The sequence below is a fragment of the Podarcis erhardii genome (assembly GCF_964252035.2).
Source record: "Podarcis erhardii genome assembly, chromosome: 7".
Classification (NCBI taxonomy): Eukaryota; Metazoa; Chordata; class Lepidosauria; order Squamata; family Lacertidae; genus Podarcis; species Podarcis erhardii.
The window spans coordinates 33,334,132-33,346,472 of NC_138511.1; the positions used below are offsets into that span (position 1 = coordinate 33,334,132).

Below are 12,341 nucleotides of genomic sequence, written 5' to 3' on the forward strand. Positions count from 1 at the left end.
CCCAATAATAATTCTTTGTATGAAACTACTTTCCAGCAGAATAAGACATCACTGATAAAGTCAGAAAAGACACATTTAAAAACAATATTGATCAAATTGCAGGGGGCAGTGAACTGTGAAACAGGTCTATTTTCCCATAGGTTTTTTTTTTTAGTTACCGATTGACTGTAGGGCCACGGAATGTGCTTTTCCTAATGGGTTAGCAGAATTGACTTCTGAATGACAATGCCTTCTTCCCTGAGGCGCTCAGTGCCCTCCTAAGTGCAATGAATGAAACAATATCACCGGACGTTATAGAATGGAGGTCACATTAATCTCTGAGACTCGGGACTGACTCCCCTTTCCCATAGCCAAGCAAAAATAAATCAATTAACTTCTTTTCATAAGGAACCTGGGCAGCAAACTATTAAAATATATATAGAGAGAGGGCAAAACTGTTGACAATGGAAGTTTTCACTGAGTGTAGGGAAAACAAGAATTTTAATGTGACCGTATTTCCTTGGCGCCCCCCTCTTTTTTTTGCATCGGAAAGCAAATGACTGTGATTTTATTGCCTTTTGCACAGAATAACTTGCAAGCTTGTTATAAGTGGGTTTTAATCACTGTCTGTGGGTTGTTAATTCACTATAATAAGGCGGTAAGAAACCTCCAGAACTCTACTAAAACCCACCAAACTCTGGTAATTTGCTTAACGTGGGATGGGCGGCTGAGCCTGCATCTGAGATTCGGGGGGGGGGGGGAGTGGCAGGATGGCGAAAGCGACCGAGGATGGAAACATTGCTGATTCAAGACTCGGTGTAAGTGGCTGCTCTTTAGATGCAGGAAGCTGATTGAAACTTTGGCCGACAAGAGTGGGGGAGTTGAGAAAGCTCGGGATAAGGGATCAGAATGTACCAGCCAAAAAGAAAAGCCGACATAGTATTGAAGACTGGGGGTGGGGGATGGCAGGGGAGGCCCCCTTTCAACATGAGGATCATCCAGTGTATGGAAAAAAATGGTCCCATTCATCTCGTACAAGGACTTCCATTCAGTGTAAGCACACCCTCTGCAAGGAAGAACAATAAACGGACTATAAATTGGAAGAAAAGAAGTCTGGGTTTGGGGGATCCACACAGCCGGAGCAATTATGGAACCCCTTCAGAGCATGCCAGGCCTCTGCTTCAGGTCCCAGGCCTTAGACAAACGGGTAGAATTCCCCTGTTGTAAGTAAATGGTTCTTGCAGCACTGATGTTCCTGACTGACACATGCGGAACAAAAATGCGAGCAATTCCTAGGCAAGAGGTCCGGACACTTAGCAATTCAAGTCAGCTCCACCGTGGATGTAAACACAATAAAATTATGCATTGGGATGTGACATCTGTCCAACAACTGATCCTGTGAGCTGAATAGAATATAAAGAAAGGAGTTTCCCAGGCTGCCGATTGGCATCCACATGAAACATGGAAACAGCCCCTTTTCACAGGGATGTCTCTCTGAAACGTTTCCTAACCTCACAAGTAGAATCCATAGGAACATGGGACGAATCCTTATACTGAGTCAGACCTAAGTTTGGATTTGTTTACACACTGACTAGTAGTGGCTTCCCAGCATTTCAGACAGGGTTCCCCCAGCCCTACCTGAAAAAGTCGGGGATTGAACCTGGGATTGAACCTGTGCAAAGCAGATGCTTTACCACTGAGCCATGTCCCTCCTATGAGTCATGCAAACATCACAGCCTACACCATGGATGGAGAACATTCAGGCTAATCTTGGTCCACCAAAGGGGCCAATTTGGCCTATGAGCACATGTCATCCAAACCATGGTCACCTGTCCATCAGCTGACATCACTTGCAAAGCAGACTTATTCATAGAGCAGAACCGACTCTTTACATATTCTTTGCAGACACCTCCCCTGGCATGGTTCAACTTTGACAGGTGAGTGTGACCACCCACCTGTCAGTCACCTGATGCCATCATGATGCCAGATGGCTGACTGGTTGTGGCCATGCCCACCTGTCAAAGTTGGCCTATATGGGGAAGCTAAGGACCTGGCCTTCCAGTTCTCCAATCCTAGCCAACATGGGACCCACAGCAAATGGACTGCTGGGTGACCTATGTTCACTGGAATGGCACAGCTATGGGGGGGAAAAGTTAATTCCATGTTAGGGATTATTAGGAAAAGGATCAAAATAAAACTGCCAATCTTTTTTTTTCAGAAAACAATGGCATGACCACATGAGGGTTATGGTACAGAGTTCTGGTCACCTCGTCTCAAAAAGCATATCTTTGAACATGGAAAAGGTTCGGTAAAGGCAACCAAAATGACCAAGGGGATGGATTGACTTCCCTAAGAGGAAAGGTTACATTATTTGGGGCTTTTTAACTTGGAAATAAAGCAGTCACAAAAAAGTGATCACTGATAAAAACACACACACACACACACACACACACACACACTGTCCTTATCACCAATCTGCCCCTACCCCAAAGACAGAACATAGGTGGAATAAATATTCTTCCCCCTAATAGATTTAAACTGAAGGTCTCTGGTGGAATCCCATAATGTGCCATGAATGGGGTTTATGGTTCTTCCCGCAAACGGGAGTCCGTATTTAGTTTAATACCCTAATAAAAATTTCATGCTGACCCTTTTGTCATCTGGCTGTGAGTTCAAGCATTAACACTGAGGTCAGGCAATATGGGAATGGCGTAACCACAGTAGAAATTCTGAGGATTATAAGTTTCCTAGCCCCCCCCCCCAGTCACCCACCTTAATTTTTCCCCCAGGTTATAAAACACACATATGACGTCTGTCTTGGTTTGGGTGTCAAGTTCTTATTTACAGTGTTTCCTAATGCTCTTCCAAAACTCATGGTGTTTTCTAAAGACAATGAGTAATATGCAGCCAACAAATCCCAGTTCCGTGAGATATATAAGCAATGCTCCCCACCCCCCCGTACTTCCAGTGTTTTGTATTATTTGCCCTTATTTCTGAAGATTACTTGTGGTTTTAGTACTGGGGAGAGCCATGTTTGTTATTAACACTAAGAGATTGATTTTATGACAGTTGCAGGGGTTATTGTTAGGTGTGGAATTGGGCCTCAGATCACGTCATCTGCAATTTGTTAGCACAGAGTCATTGGGATTGTAATGCTGAGAGAAAATGAATGCCATTTCTGTATCATTTTCTTTCTTCTTTTTTTAAAAAAATTCTGAGTAGGGACGGCTAACTTCCTCAGCTTGGAGGGACTGGATTCTCTCTAGATAAGCAGCTCAGGTGCTTCCTTCCTACCCCTCAATGCTCAAGTCTTTGTTCTTACCCCTCAATGCTGACATATTCATCCAGCTCTGCATTTTAAATAGGGGAAATTAAGTTCCTTGAGGAGGAGAAGCCAATGGGCTACCTTTTATCATTTTAATTTGCAAAAAGAGATATCTGCATTTAAAGCAGTATGAGAGCCAGTGTGGTGTAGTGGTTAGAGTGTTGGACTAGGACCTGGAAGACCAGGGTTCAAATCCCCACTTAACCATGAGACTCACTGGGTGACCTTAAGCTTCTCAGCCAAAAACCTACCTCACAGGGCTGTTGAGAGGATAAAGTGGGGGAAGAATGAGATCCAGGTATGTCACCTTCAGCTCCTTGGAAGAAAGTGGTTATATAGATATAAATAAATAACTGGTTCAGGCCCTCTTGGAGAAGAAGTAGGAGGAACCATAGTCTCAGAGCTCAACCACATGCCTCCAGGTTTCCCTTTCTGAACTCGGGGGATCTCTTCATGCCATACATCCCTTGCTGGCCTCACTTGGCACTCCCTCCAAGAGCTTTAGCCTGAGTAGAGCATGTCCTTGAACCCTGATAATGTTTCATCCAAGGATCTCCTCCCCCCTGCAGGAAATTGTGACATTTGACCTTGCATGAAAAGCACATTTTCTGCATGGGATGAAGGGGATCTTACACACCCTAGGCTAGTTTTGGTTATAAATATATTCTAATTGAATATATTCTAGCGTTGGAACATTCTCTCCTCAGCTCAGTTCTGAACTGTTGTTTTTATGCCGCAACTCTTCCTCAAGAGTTGCAGTTCTTGCATTTTGCTCAGGTGACATATTGTATCTATCAGATGTGGTGCATTTATCTTACCATGGTCTTCTGAGCTGGATTACCTTGGCAACTGGCAGTGTTGCCCTCCCACTGTGTGGTAAGATTTGTCTAATTTGCATACTCCTGCCTGTGGAATAAGTGGGAGGGGCCTTAGTAGCCATTCAGCTATCCACCAATGCTATAGAGCCTGGGAGAGCACTGCTGTAGTCGCTACTCCATGTTCTTCATGGTTCCAAAGAAGAAGAAGGGAGATTTCAGGGCCATACTGGATTTGGGGTGTATGGGGTGTTAGGGAAAGTGTAGTATATTTGGTGGGGGACACATCATGCTCCTTCTGGGGTAGTTTGTCCACCTTTGCTCCGCATCTTGCACTCAGTTCTCACTTGTGGTTTCTAGAAGCTGCCACTATGCGCCAGCAGCCACACCCCAAGAATAGCTTTGACTGCTTATCTAAACCAGGTGATGGTAGGTGATGGGTCTCAAACACTCGATGGGTTAGGGACTTCTCCTGCATGTGAAGACAAATTGAACAGACACAACCAATAGCAGGTCCAATGGTCAAGAAGGCGGTTTCTGCACATGCAGGGGAAGTGAGGGGCAAATGAGGCTCGTCAACCTGGGAAGGTAGCCCATATAGGAGAAGGAAAATCCTCAACCCAAACCTTGCAGGATATTTTTGGGAGAAGAAAAGACAAATCTGCAGTTTAAGCTGGTTGGATGGCACCTTGTCACCTCCTTTCAGCAACTCCTACAGCCATGCTGGTGCCAAACATATTGCTCTGCTTTCCTTTGGACGACATCAGTGAAACTGAGGGGGGTTCTTATCATCTAGGCAGTCCAGGACCTTCATACACACTGCCAGGCTTATGCCTTGCAGAGGTCACATCAGTTCTCCTAATGAAGTGGTTTAACTTCACCCCTGGAAGTGCACTCCATTGTCTGTCAAGACAGACAGATGCCAACAACTGGATTTGAAGGGGATGAACAGACACCTCCGGAAACACAGGGTTGCTCCACAGAATATTAGCCATTGATAGCCTTAGCATTCATGAATTTGTCCCATTTTCTTTTAAAGCCATCCAAGTTAGTGGCTATCACTTACCTCCTGTGGGAGCTAGGTTCCATAGTTTTAACTATGAATAAGTCATTTATTTTAACTTTCTGGAATCTTCCAACGTTCAGCTTCATTGGATGCCAACAAGTTCTAGAGTTAGAAGAGATGAAGAAAAACTTTTCTCTGTCCACTTTTTCTAAGAAGGGAATGAACACCTTGACAAGGGGGAAGAAAGCTTCCCCACCTCTGCTATGTAATGATTTCTGGCAGAATGCCAAATTGCTCGGTCAATTCATTTTCTCCATAATGTTATTTCTTGAACAGAAAACAGTTTTAGTCATTTGAATGCAGTTATGAAAACCTATGTAAGTCAAGGAGCAGACTGAGCTTACAATTGGGGGGGGGGGGACTGAATCAACAGCTACAGAACAGAGAGCTTTTAAGCTTTTTTTTTTTATAAAAAAAAAACAAACCCTAGAAAAATCAAATCAATATTACAGGCCAGCTCTTCTATTAATTTAAGAGGAAATGGAAAACAGATATTAGAAGAATAGATGGTGGTTTTTTATTCTATTTTATGAGATACAGAAAAATCATAAGGAACTGACATTTATAATTCCCTTAATGCTTTGCCTCCCGTGAGTTATGGGTCGATCCCCTACTCCAGACCTGACTTGCGTGCTCACTCTTTTTATTAAAGTAGTGCATAAGGTTGTGTCAGCAGTTCCATTATAAACCTCTATTAGCAGGGGTTTATAACCGCCTCGTAAAATTTTTCTCAAGGCTGAAAGTTGGCGCATCATGTCTTAATCTAGAAATAAAAGATGTTTCTACCCCACCCGCTGTTTATGATATTTTAAAATAAATAAAAAAGTGCAAAACATTTGCGTGCTGATAAATTGTTAATTAAGAGCACATTGCACTTGAAGCACTGCTGGCAGAAGCATGAGATGGGGGCATCTTTGCTGGACTGCACCCCTACAGATTGCAGGTGGAAGGAGTTGCATTTTTAAAGTACAGTGGTACCTCGGGTTAAGTACTTAATTCGTTCCAGAGGTCCATACTTAACCTGAAACTGTTCTTAACCTGAAGCACCACTTTATTTTTTTTAAAAAATAATTTTTATTAACCGACCAATCAAATCAAATCAAATCACATCACATAAATTCCGAATTACAAAGCCGGATTTTAAATTTTTGTTGAGGGGACCCATATTTCAAGTTCCGAAGGGGGATTCCGATCATCTTCTTGCTACTGCGTTAATATCCAAATCAGTCCAAATAAAGTTCATAATTCTATCCAGTCTTATCTTGCTGTTTCCACATCTCATCTTGTTCGTATATTTTTTCTTTTTTTCTTTATGATCTCTTCTGATAATCTCCTTATGCAGATAAACACCAATTATATCCTGTGTGAATTTTTCTGTTCGTCCAACCCTCATATCGAGATGGTTTCCATATATCATCAACACCGCTCTTTCCATCATTAATCTCAGGATCTGTCATTCTTAAGTCCCACTGAGGAGTCTCACCCACAATATAAAAACAGCTCTTTTCCTCCTCCCAGACTCAAGTCCTCCGACAGAGCTTGCCAACATGGCGACGGTATTTTTAACTGCGTCATTCCAAAGCTCTTAAACTTTCCACGCTCTTCTTAAAACATGCTTTGGTTAGAAAATTTATCTCCACACAGTCGTAAATCCACAGCTTAAGTCATTAAAACGGCATTTCTGACTTGTGGGGGGGGGATTCTTGTTTAATCACATAGAGGAAAGAAAGGAAAGGTTTTTCCTCCTCCCCCATCCAGTCCCTTTGCCATACCGAGTCTTGGCATATCTTCTCCTGATTGATTCTTGTTCCTTCGACTCGTTTTATTTATCAGAGAACTCTTCAGTTAGCAGTCTTTCCCCCCCCTCCTTCCTTGAAATATGTGCATTCGCTTCTTCCTAATTGTTCCCTTTGAAGTTCTTGCAGCTAGCGGCGCGGATCAGAGACAGCGTCCAGGAGACCGAGATCCACAGGAGGGCATTCTGCCTAGTGCCCCCATCCCCACAAATTCGGGGGTGGTATAGGGCACAGCAGGCAAGGGCAGCCCCCCCCACAACCCTGGGGGGGTAGGGAGGCTATTTACTCCCATCACAGCCTCCTAATTACCTCCTGTGGGTCGGAGAGATGTTATTGTCAGCCATCTTCCGATGCGCCCCTAGTGGCCCCTCCACTGAAGCACCACTTTAGCTAATGGGGCCTCCCGCTGCTGCTGCGCCGCCGGAGCACGATTTCTGTTCTCATCCTGAAGCAAAGTTCTTAACCTGAAGCACTATTTCTGGGTTAGCAGAGTCCATAACCTGAAGCGTATGTAACCCGAGGTACCACTGTATTGTTTACAGCACCAGATCAAGACATTTTGCTGTCTGGAGCCTGAATGGCATCTCAGCCCTCCTGTTATCATCAATAGGAAGGCCTGTTGGTCTGTGGTGGAGCACCTGATTGCCATGCAGAAGGTCCTAGGTTCAATCCCCAATGGCAGCTCCAGGTAGGGCTTGGAAAGACTCTCTTTCTGAAACCCTGCAGAGCTGCTGCCAGTAAGTTTAGAAAATACTGTTCAAAATGGAGCAATGAGCATCTTCTAAACAAATAGTCCAACCTCCTGCAATGCAGGAATCACAGCAGAGGTGATGACTGCTGTAGGCAATATCTGAGAAGAGGCATTCCCACTGCCTTTTTTCCACACATAGGTAGCCATGACAGTCACCATCAACAGTTACCGGTATTTTCTTAAAAAAATAATGATATAAATACAAAGTGTATGTAAACAAAATGTAATGAAAGAATTTAAAATTGGTGGCTTAGTCTATCAGGGGCACGTTTCTGCCTGGCCAAAATATTTTCAATAGATAAGTCGACAAAAAGTTGTAGCCCAATTCATAATGTAAGCAAAAATACCATGTGACAGAGGAGGCATGCTGCCCTATCAATGGGGGAAGCATTGAAATATATGATCTCTGTCTGCTTTGGTGCAGTCGAGAAAGAAACAAATGGAGCCAGTTGTGTAGCTTGCCTTCTAGATTTTTATTGCAGTTCCCTTGAATGAAAGGGTAGGCCCTGTCAAAGGAGCCTTCCCTTCCCTGGCCTTATTGAATCACCTTCTGCATTGATATCCTAAGCTAGATATGGGAAATCTCCGTATTTTAAGGAGGTATTCTTTACTCTAGATACTGCATTGAGAAGGTGTCTCAACCTGAGCACCATCATGGTGGGTCTGATTTCATGAGTAGCCAACACAATGCCCTCTAGACATTGCTGGTCTCCATCTCCCATCATCCCCCAAACTGAGTCAAAAGTATGATGCAGCAGCAAAAAAAATCTAATGCAATTTTAGGCTGCATCAACAGAAGTTCAGTGTCCACATCAAGGGAATTAATAGTACTGCTCTATTCTGCCTTAGTCAGTAAGGAGTAATGGGCACCACAGTTTAAGGATAGGACAAGTTCTAAAGTGCTGAGAGAAGGGTGGACAAGATGATAAAGGGTCTGGAAACCAAGCCTTATGAGGAATTGGTGAGAGAGCTGTTGTATCCAAGTCAAGGATGCTGAGGGGGCTGCACTGAAGCCTTGATGTGAGGAAGAATCTGCTTTAGATTCCCCAGGGGGCTTGTTGTAAGTTGCTTTGGGTTGCCCTGGGCAAGATAAAGTGACTGACCAATCTATTAACTGATTAATTAATTTGAAATGTTTAGTCAGGAGAAGAGAGATGATAGCCATCTTCAAATACACGACGGGCTGTCTCATGGAAGATGGAGCCAGTTTGTTTTCTGTGTCACCAGATGGTAGGACTTGAACCAGTGGATTCAAATTACAGTCATACCTCTTGTTACGTTCGGTTCAGGTTACGCCTTTCCAGGTTGCATCCTGCAGCGACCCGGAAGTACTGGAAAGGGTTACTTCCGGGTTTCGCCGCTTGTGCATACGCAGATGCTCAGAATGACATCACATGCATGCACAGAAGCGGAAAATCACGACCTGTGCATGCGCAGACGCAGGTTGCATTCTGCTCATGTTACGAATGGGGCTCCGGAACGGATCCCATTCACAACCAGAGGTACCACTGTACAAGAAAGGAGATTCCAACTAAACCATCTTGGCTTTGAGTCCTGAAAGACGGTATCCATATCTTGTAGGCCTTTTCCTACCTGGCCAGGTGAGGCCCTGACTGGCTCCAGCTACACAAGCTGAAGCTGCTGCACAGACTCTTGGGCTGGGGTATTGTTTGGGGGGGGGGTTGTTTGGTGGTGGTGGTGGTGGGGTTGTTGCTGTTATTGATATAAACTTTTTATATCTTTATTTTAGATCTTATGATTTATGTGGAAATCATTTCAGTTTGGTTGCATACATTTTGATGGTTTATTTATTGTTTATTACTACTTTTGCTATAGGGATGCGGGTGGCGCTGTGGGTAAAACCTCAGTGCCTAGGACTTGCTGATCGCATGGTCGGCAGTTCGAATCCCCACGGCAGGGTGCGCTCCCGTCGTTTGGCCCCAGCGCCTGCCAACCAACAGTTCAAAAGCACCCCCGGGTGCAAGTAGATAAATAGGGACCGCTTACCAGCGGGAAGGTAAATGGCGTTTCCGTGTGCTGCTCTGGTTCGCCAGATGCATCTTGTCACGCTGGCCACGTGACCTGGAAGTGTCTGTGGACAGTGCTGGCTCCCCGCCTCTAGAGTGAGGTGAGTGCACAACCCTAGAGTCTGTCAAGACTGGCCCGTACGGGCAGGGGTACCTTTACCTTTTACCTTACTTTTGCTATGTTTGTAATTATGTAATTTTTTCATGTTGTAAGCCGTTTGAGCATGCTTTTACTATGGAAAGGGGGCATACAAATAAAATGATGTAGGCATGTAAGCATTAGGAAGAACTTTCTGACAATAAGAATTGACAGGGTAATGGACTACCTTGGAAGCTGGTAGATTCTACTTTACTGGAGGTTTTTAAATAGAGGCTGGATGGCCACCTGCGAGGGATTCTTTATCTGTGATTCTTGCATTGCAGGGGGTTGAACTAGATGTCCTTTGGGGTTTCATCCACCTCTACAATTCTATGATTCCATCCCTGACTATTGACCATGCTGGCTTGTATTTGTATCTAAAGAAAAAAGGGGTTAGATTAAATGCATCATGCTGACATGTGGGGAGGTGGGGGGTGAGATATAAAATGCAAATAACAAGCTTTAGAAGGCCATGCCATTGCATTTTGGTAAACCAGCAAGATGGAATGCCATTCCATAATTGGAATAAAAGTAAAGATGATTATCTAGGTTTTAGTCCTTTGATCTTCAAGCAAAGAGCTCTCTGGGGAGCTGGTAATCTTTGTTTCTGCTTTCTAAATGGCAGGCAACAGTTATACAAGCAGTATGACCAACATTTGCATCCTGATGCAGTAGCTCCAATATGTGAATGGTGAGTCTGATGTACAGCATTCCTTCAGTTACTGCCCTTTAGGTGGGTCCTTCCTGGAGATGAGATAGCACTAGATGTTTGGGCCAAAATTGCAGATGGCAAAGGCTGAGGCAGGAATGATGCCCAATGGGAGCCGCAGGAAGATCTGCCTTGTTGGATGGGCAAACCTGTCGAATTCAGTTTCTCTCAGTTATCAACTGAACTCCATATTAGTTTGCAGAGTTTCCATATTAGTTTGCAGTGTTTTTTAATTTATATGTCCATGGCAAAATCCACCAGCATTTTAGTGCAATTTTCTCCTAATCTATGTATTTTTTTTTTGTATGCACTTTTGCCCAATATGCACATTTTTGGCAGAGTAACTTCCCCTAATATAATGCATTTTGGTATGTTATTTTCAGGAACATATGCATTTTGATGCACAATTCACCCTACTGGATGCATGCTGTACATGTTGCTTGGCTGGCAAACTGCATTGCAAAATTCGGACAAGTGCAGATTTTGAAGAATGTGTGTGCTTCAGTTTATGAGTTGTTTTGGAAAGTGCAGCTTTGCTTTTAAATTTCTCCCCTCTTCCTGCCCACAAAAAGTCTCAGGAGTGCACATTGGCAGCATGTGCTTTGCCAAAAGAAGTAGCCTTGCCCTCTTCTATGATCCAAAGCCTTTTCATTTTTCAAAACCACTGTGGGAGTAGAAATGCACAATGCCAGTACTGCCAACCAGTCTGTCAGCTAGAGGTTCCCAATCCTACTGCAGTCAGCACCTGAGAAATATGTCATCTTGCACTATGGCCTCTTGAATTGAATCAGTACAATATTGAACCAAACAATTTCATGAGCATTCTTTTGATTCCATCACACAATAAATGGTGTTCCACTTCTGTTGAAAAGTCACTTTGGTCTTAATTTCCTGCTTCCGTAATTGTTTACAGCTGGTAATTTTAATTGGTACCATAATATCCCAGGTCTACCTTAAGCGTTGATCAATTGCCAGAGCTTTAATCATTATAATTACCAGCTATAAACAATTAGTTCAATGCTTCTCCATATTTTTGTAATTATCCTTGCACAGCTATCAGGAAATGAGATACTAAAACAATCCTGTCACTTCAAAGCGGGTATTTCACATGACCCAACATCCTTTCTACATTGTCCATTTGGAAACTGCCTCCTGTTATCTCTCTAACAGTATAGGAGAGTTCTTTAATTACAAAGCATTCCCATCACATGTGGACAAAAGTGCCTTTTTCTCCCAATACATTTACAAAAGAATTTGGACACTGGTAGATTTTTGGGGGATGATCTTTCCAGTGTGTAATGCCGGAGATAATGTATTTTATAACTAAGACTTTTTTCAGCGGTGCACTTAACAGTTTTTTGACCCACGTTTATGCACCTGATTCCATTTCTCCACCAATAAAATTAATTTAAATTAGTTTTCCAATTTCATTTTTATGAAACATATATTAGTATTATTAATTCTGATAGAATTTATGTGTTTTAGAGCACTGACATTTTTGTTGTTGTTGTGAAGATTAACAATTTCTCAGAACCAGTAGATCTTTTATATATTATTTTTGTTGTGTTTTGAATATAATTTCCAATTTGCAAATGCTGATAGAAGGGAAGCTTAAGTTCTGGATACTTTGGTGCTACTGGATTTTAATTAAATTGCAGGAAAACATTTAGCTCATTGCTTATTGGCAAGGGGTAAAATTATGTGAGTTTATCATATCTGTTTTGCTATACTGAC

General features: G+C 43.0%; 1 long non-coding RNA gene across 1 annotated transcript; it reads left to right on the forward strand.

Annotated features, from left to right (window-relative positions):
- Nucleotides 1–4,253: 4,253 nt before the first annotated feature.
- Nucleotides 4,254–11,469, forward strand: LOC309346514. The gene is made up of 3 exons (XR_014158655.1): nt 4,254–4,542; nt 7,524–7,669; nt 10,991–11,469. It is a non-coding gene; the product is annotated as an uncharacterized lncRNA (long non-coding RNA).
- The last annotated feature ends 872 nt before the right edge of the window (nt 11,470–12,341 follow it).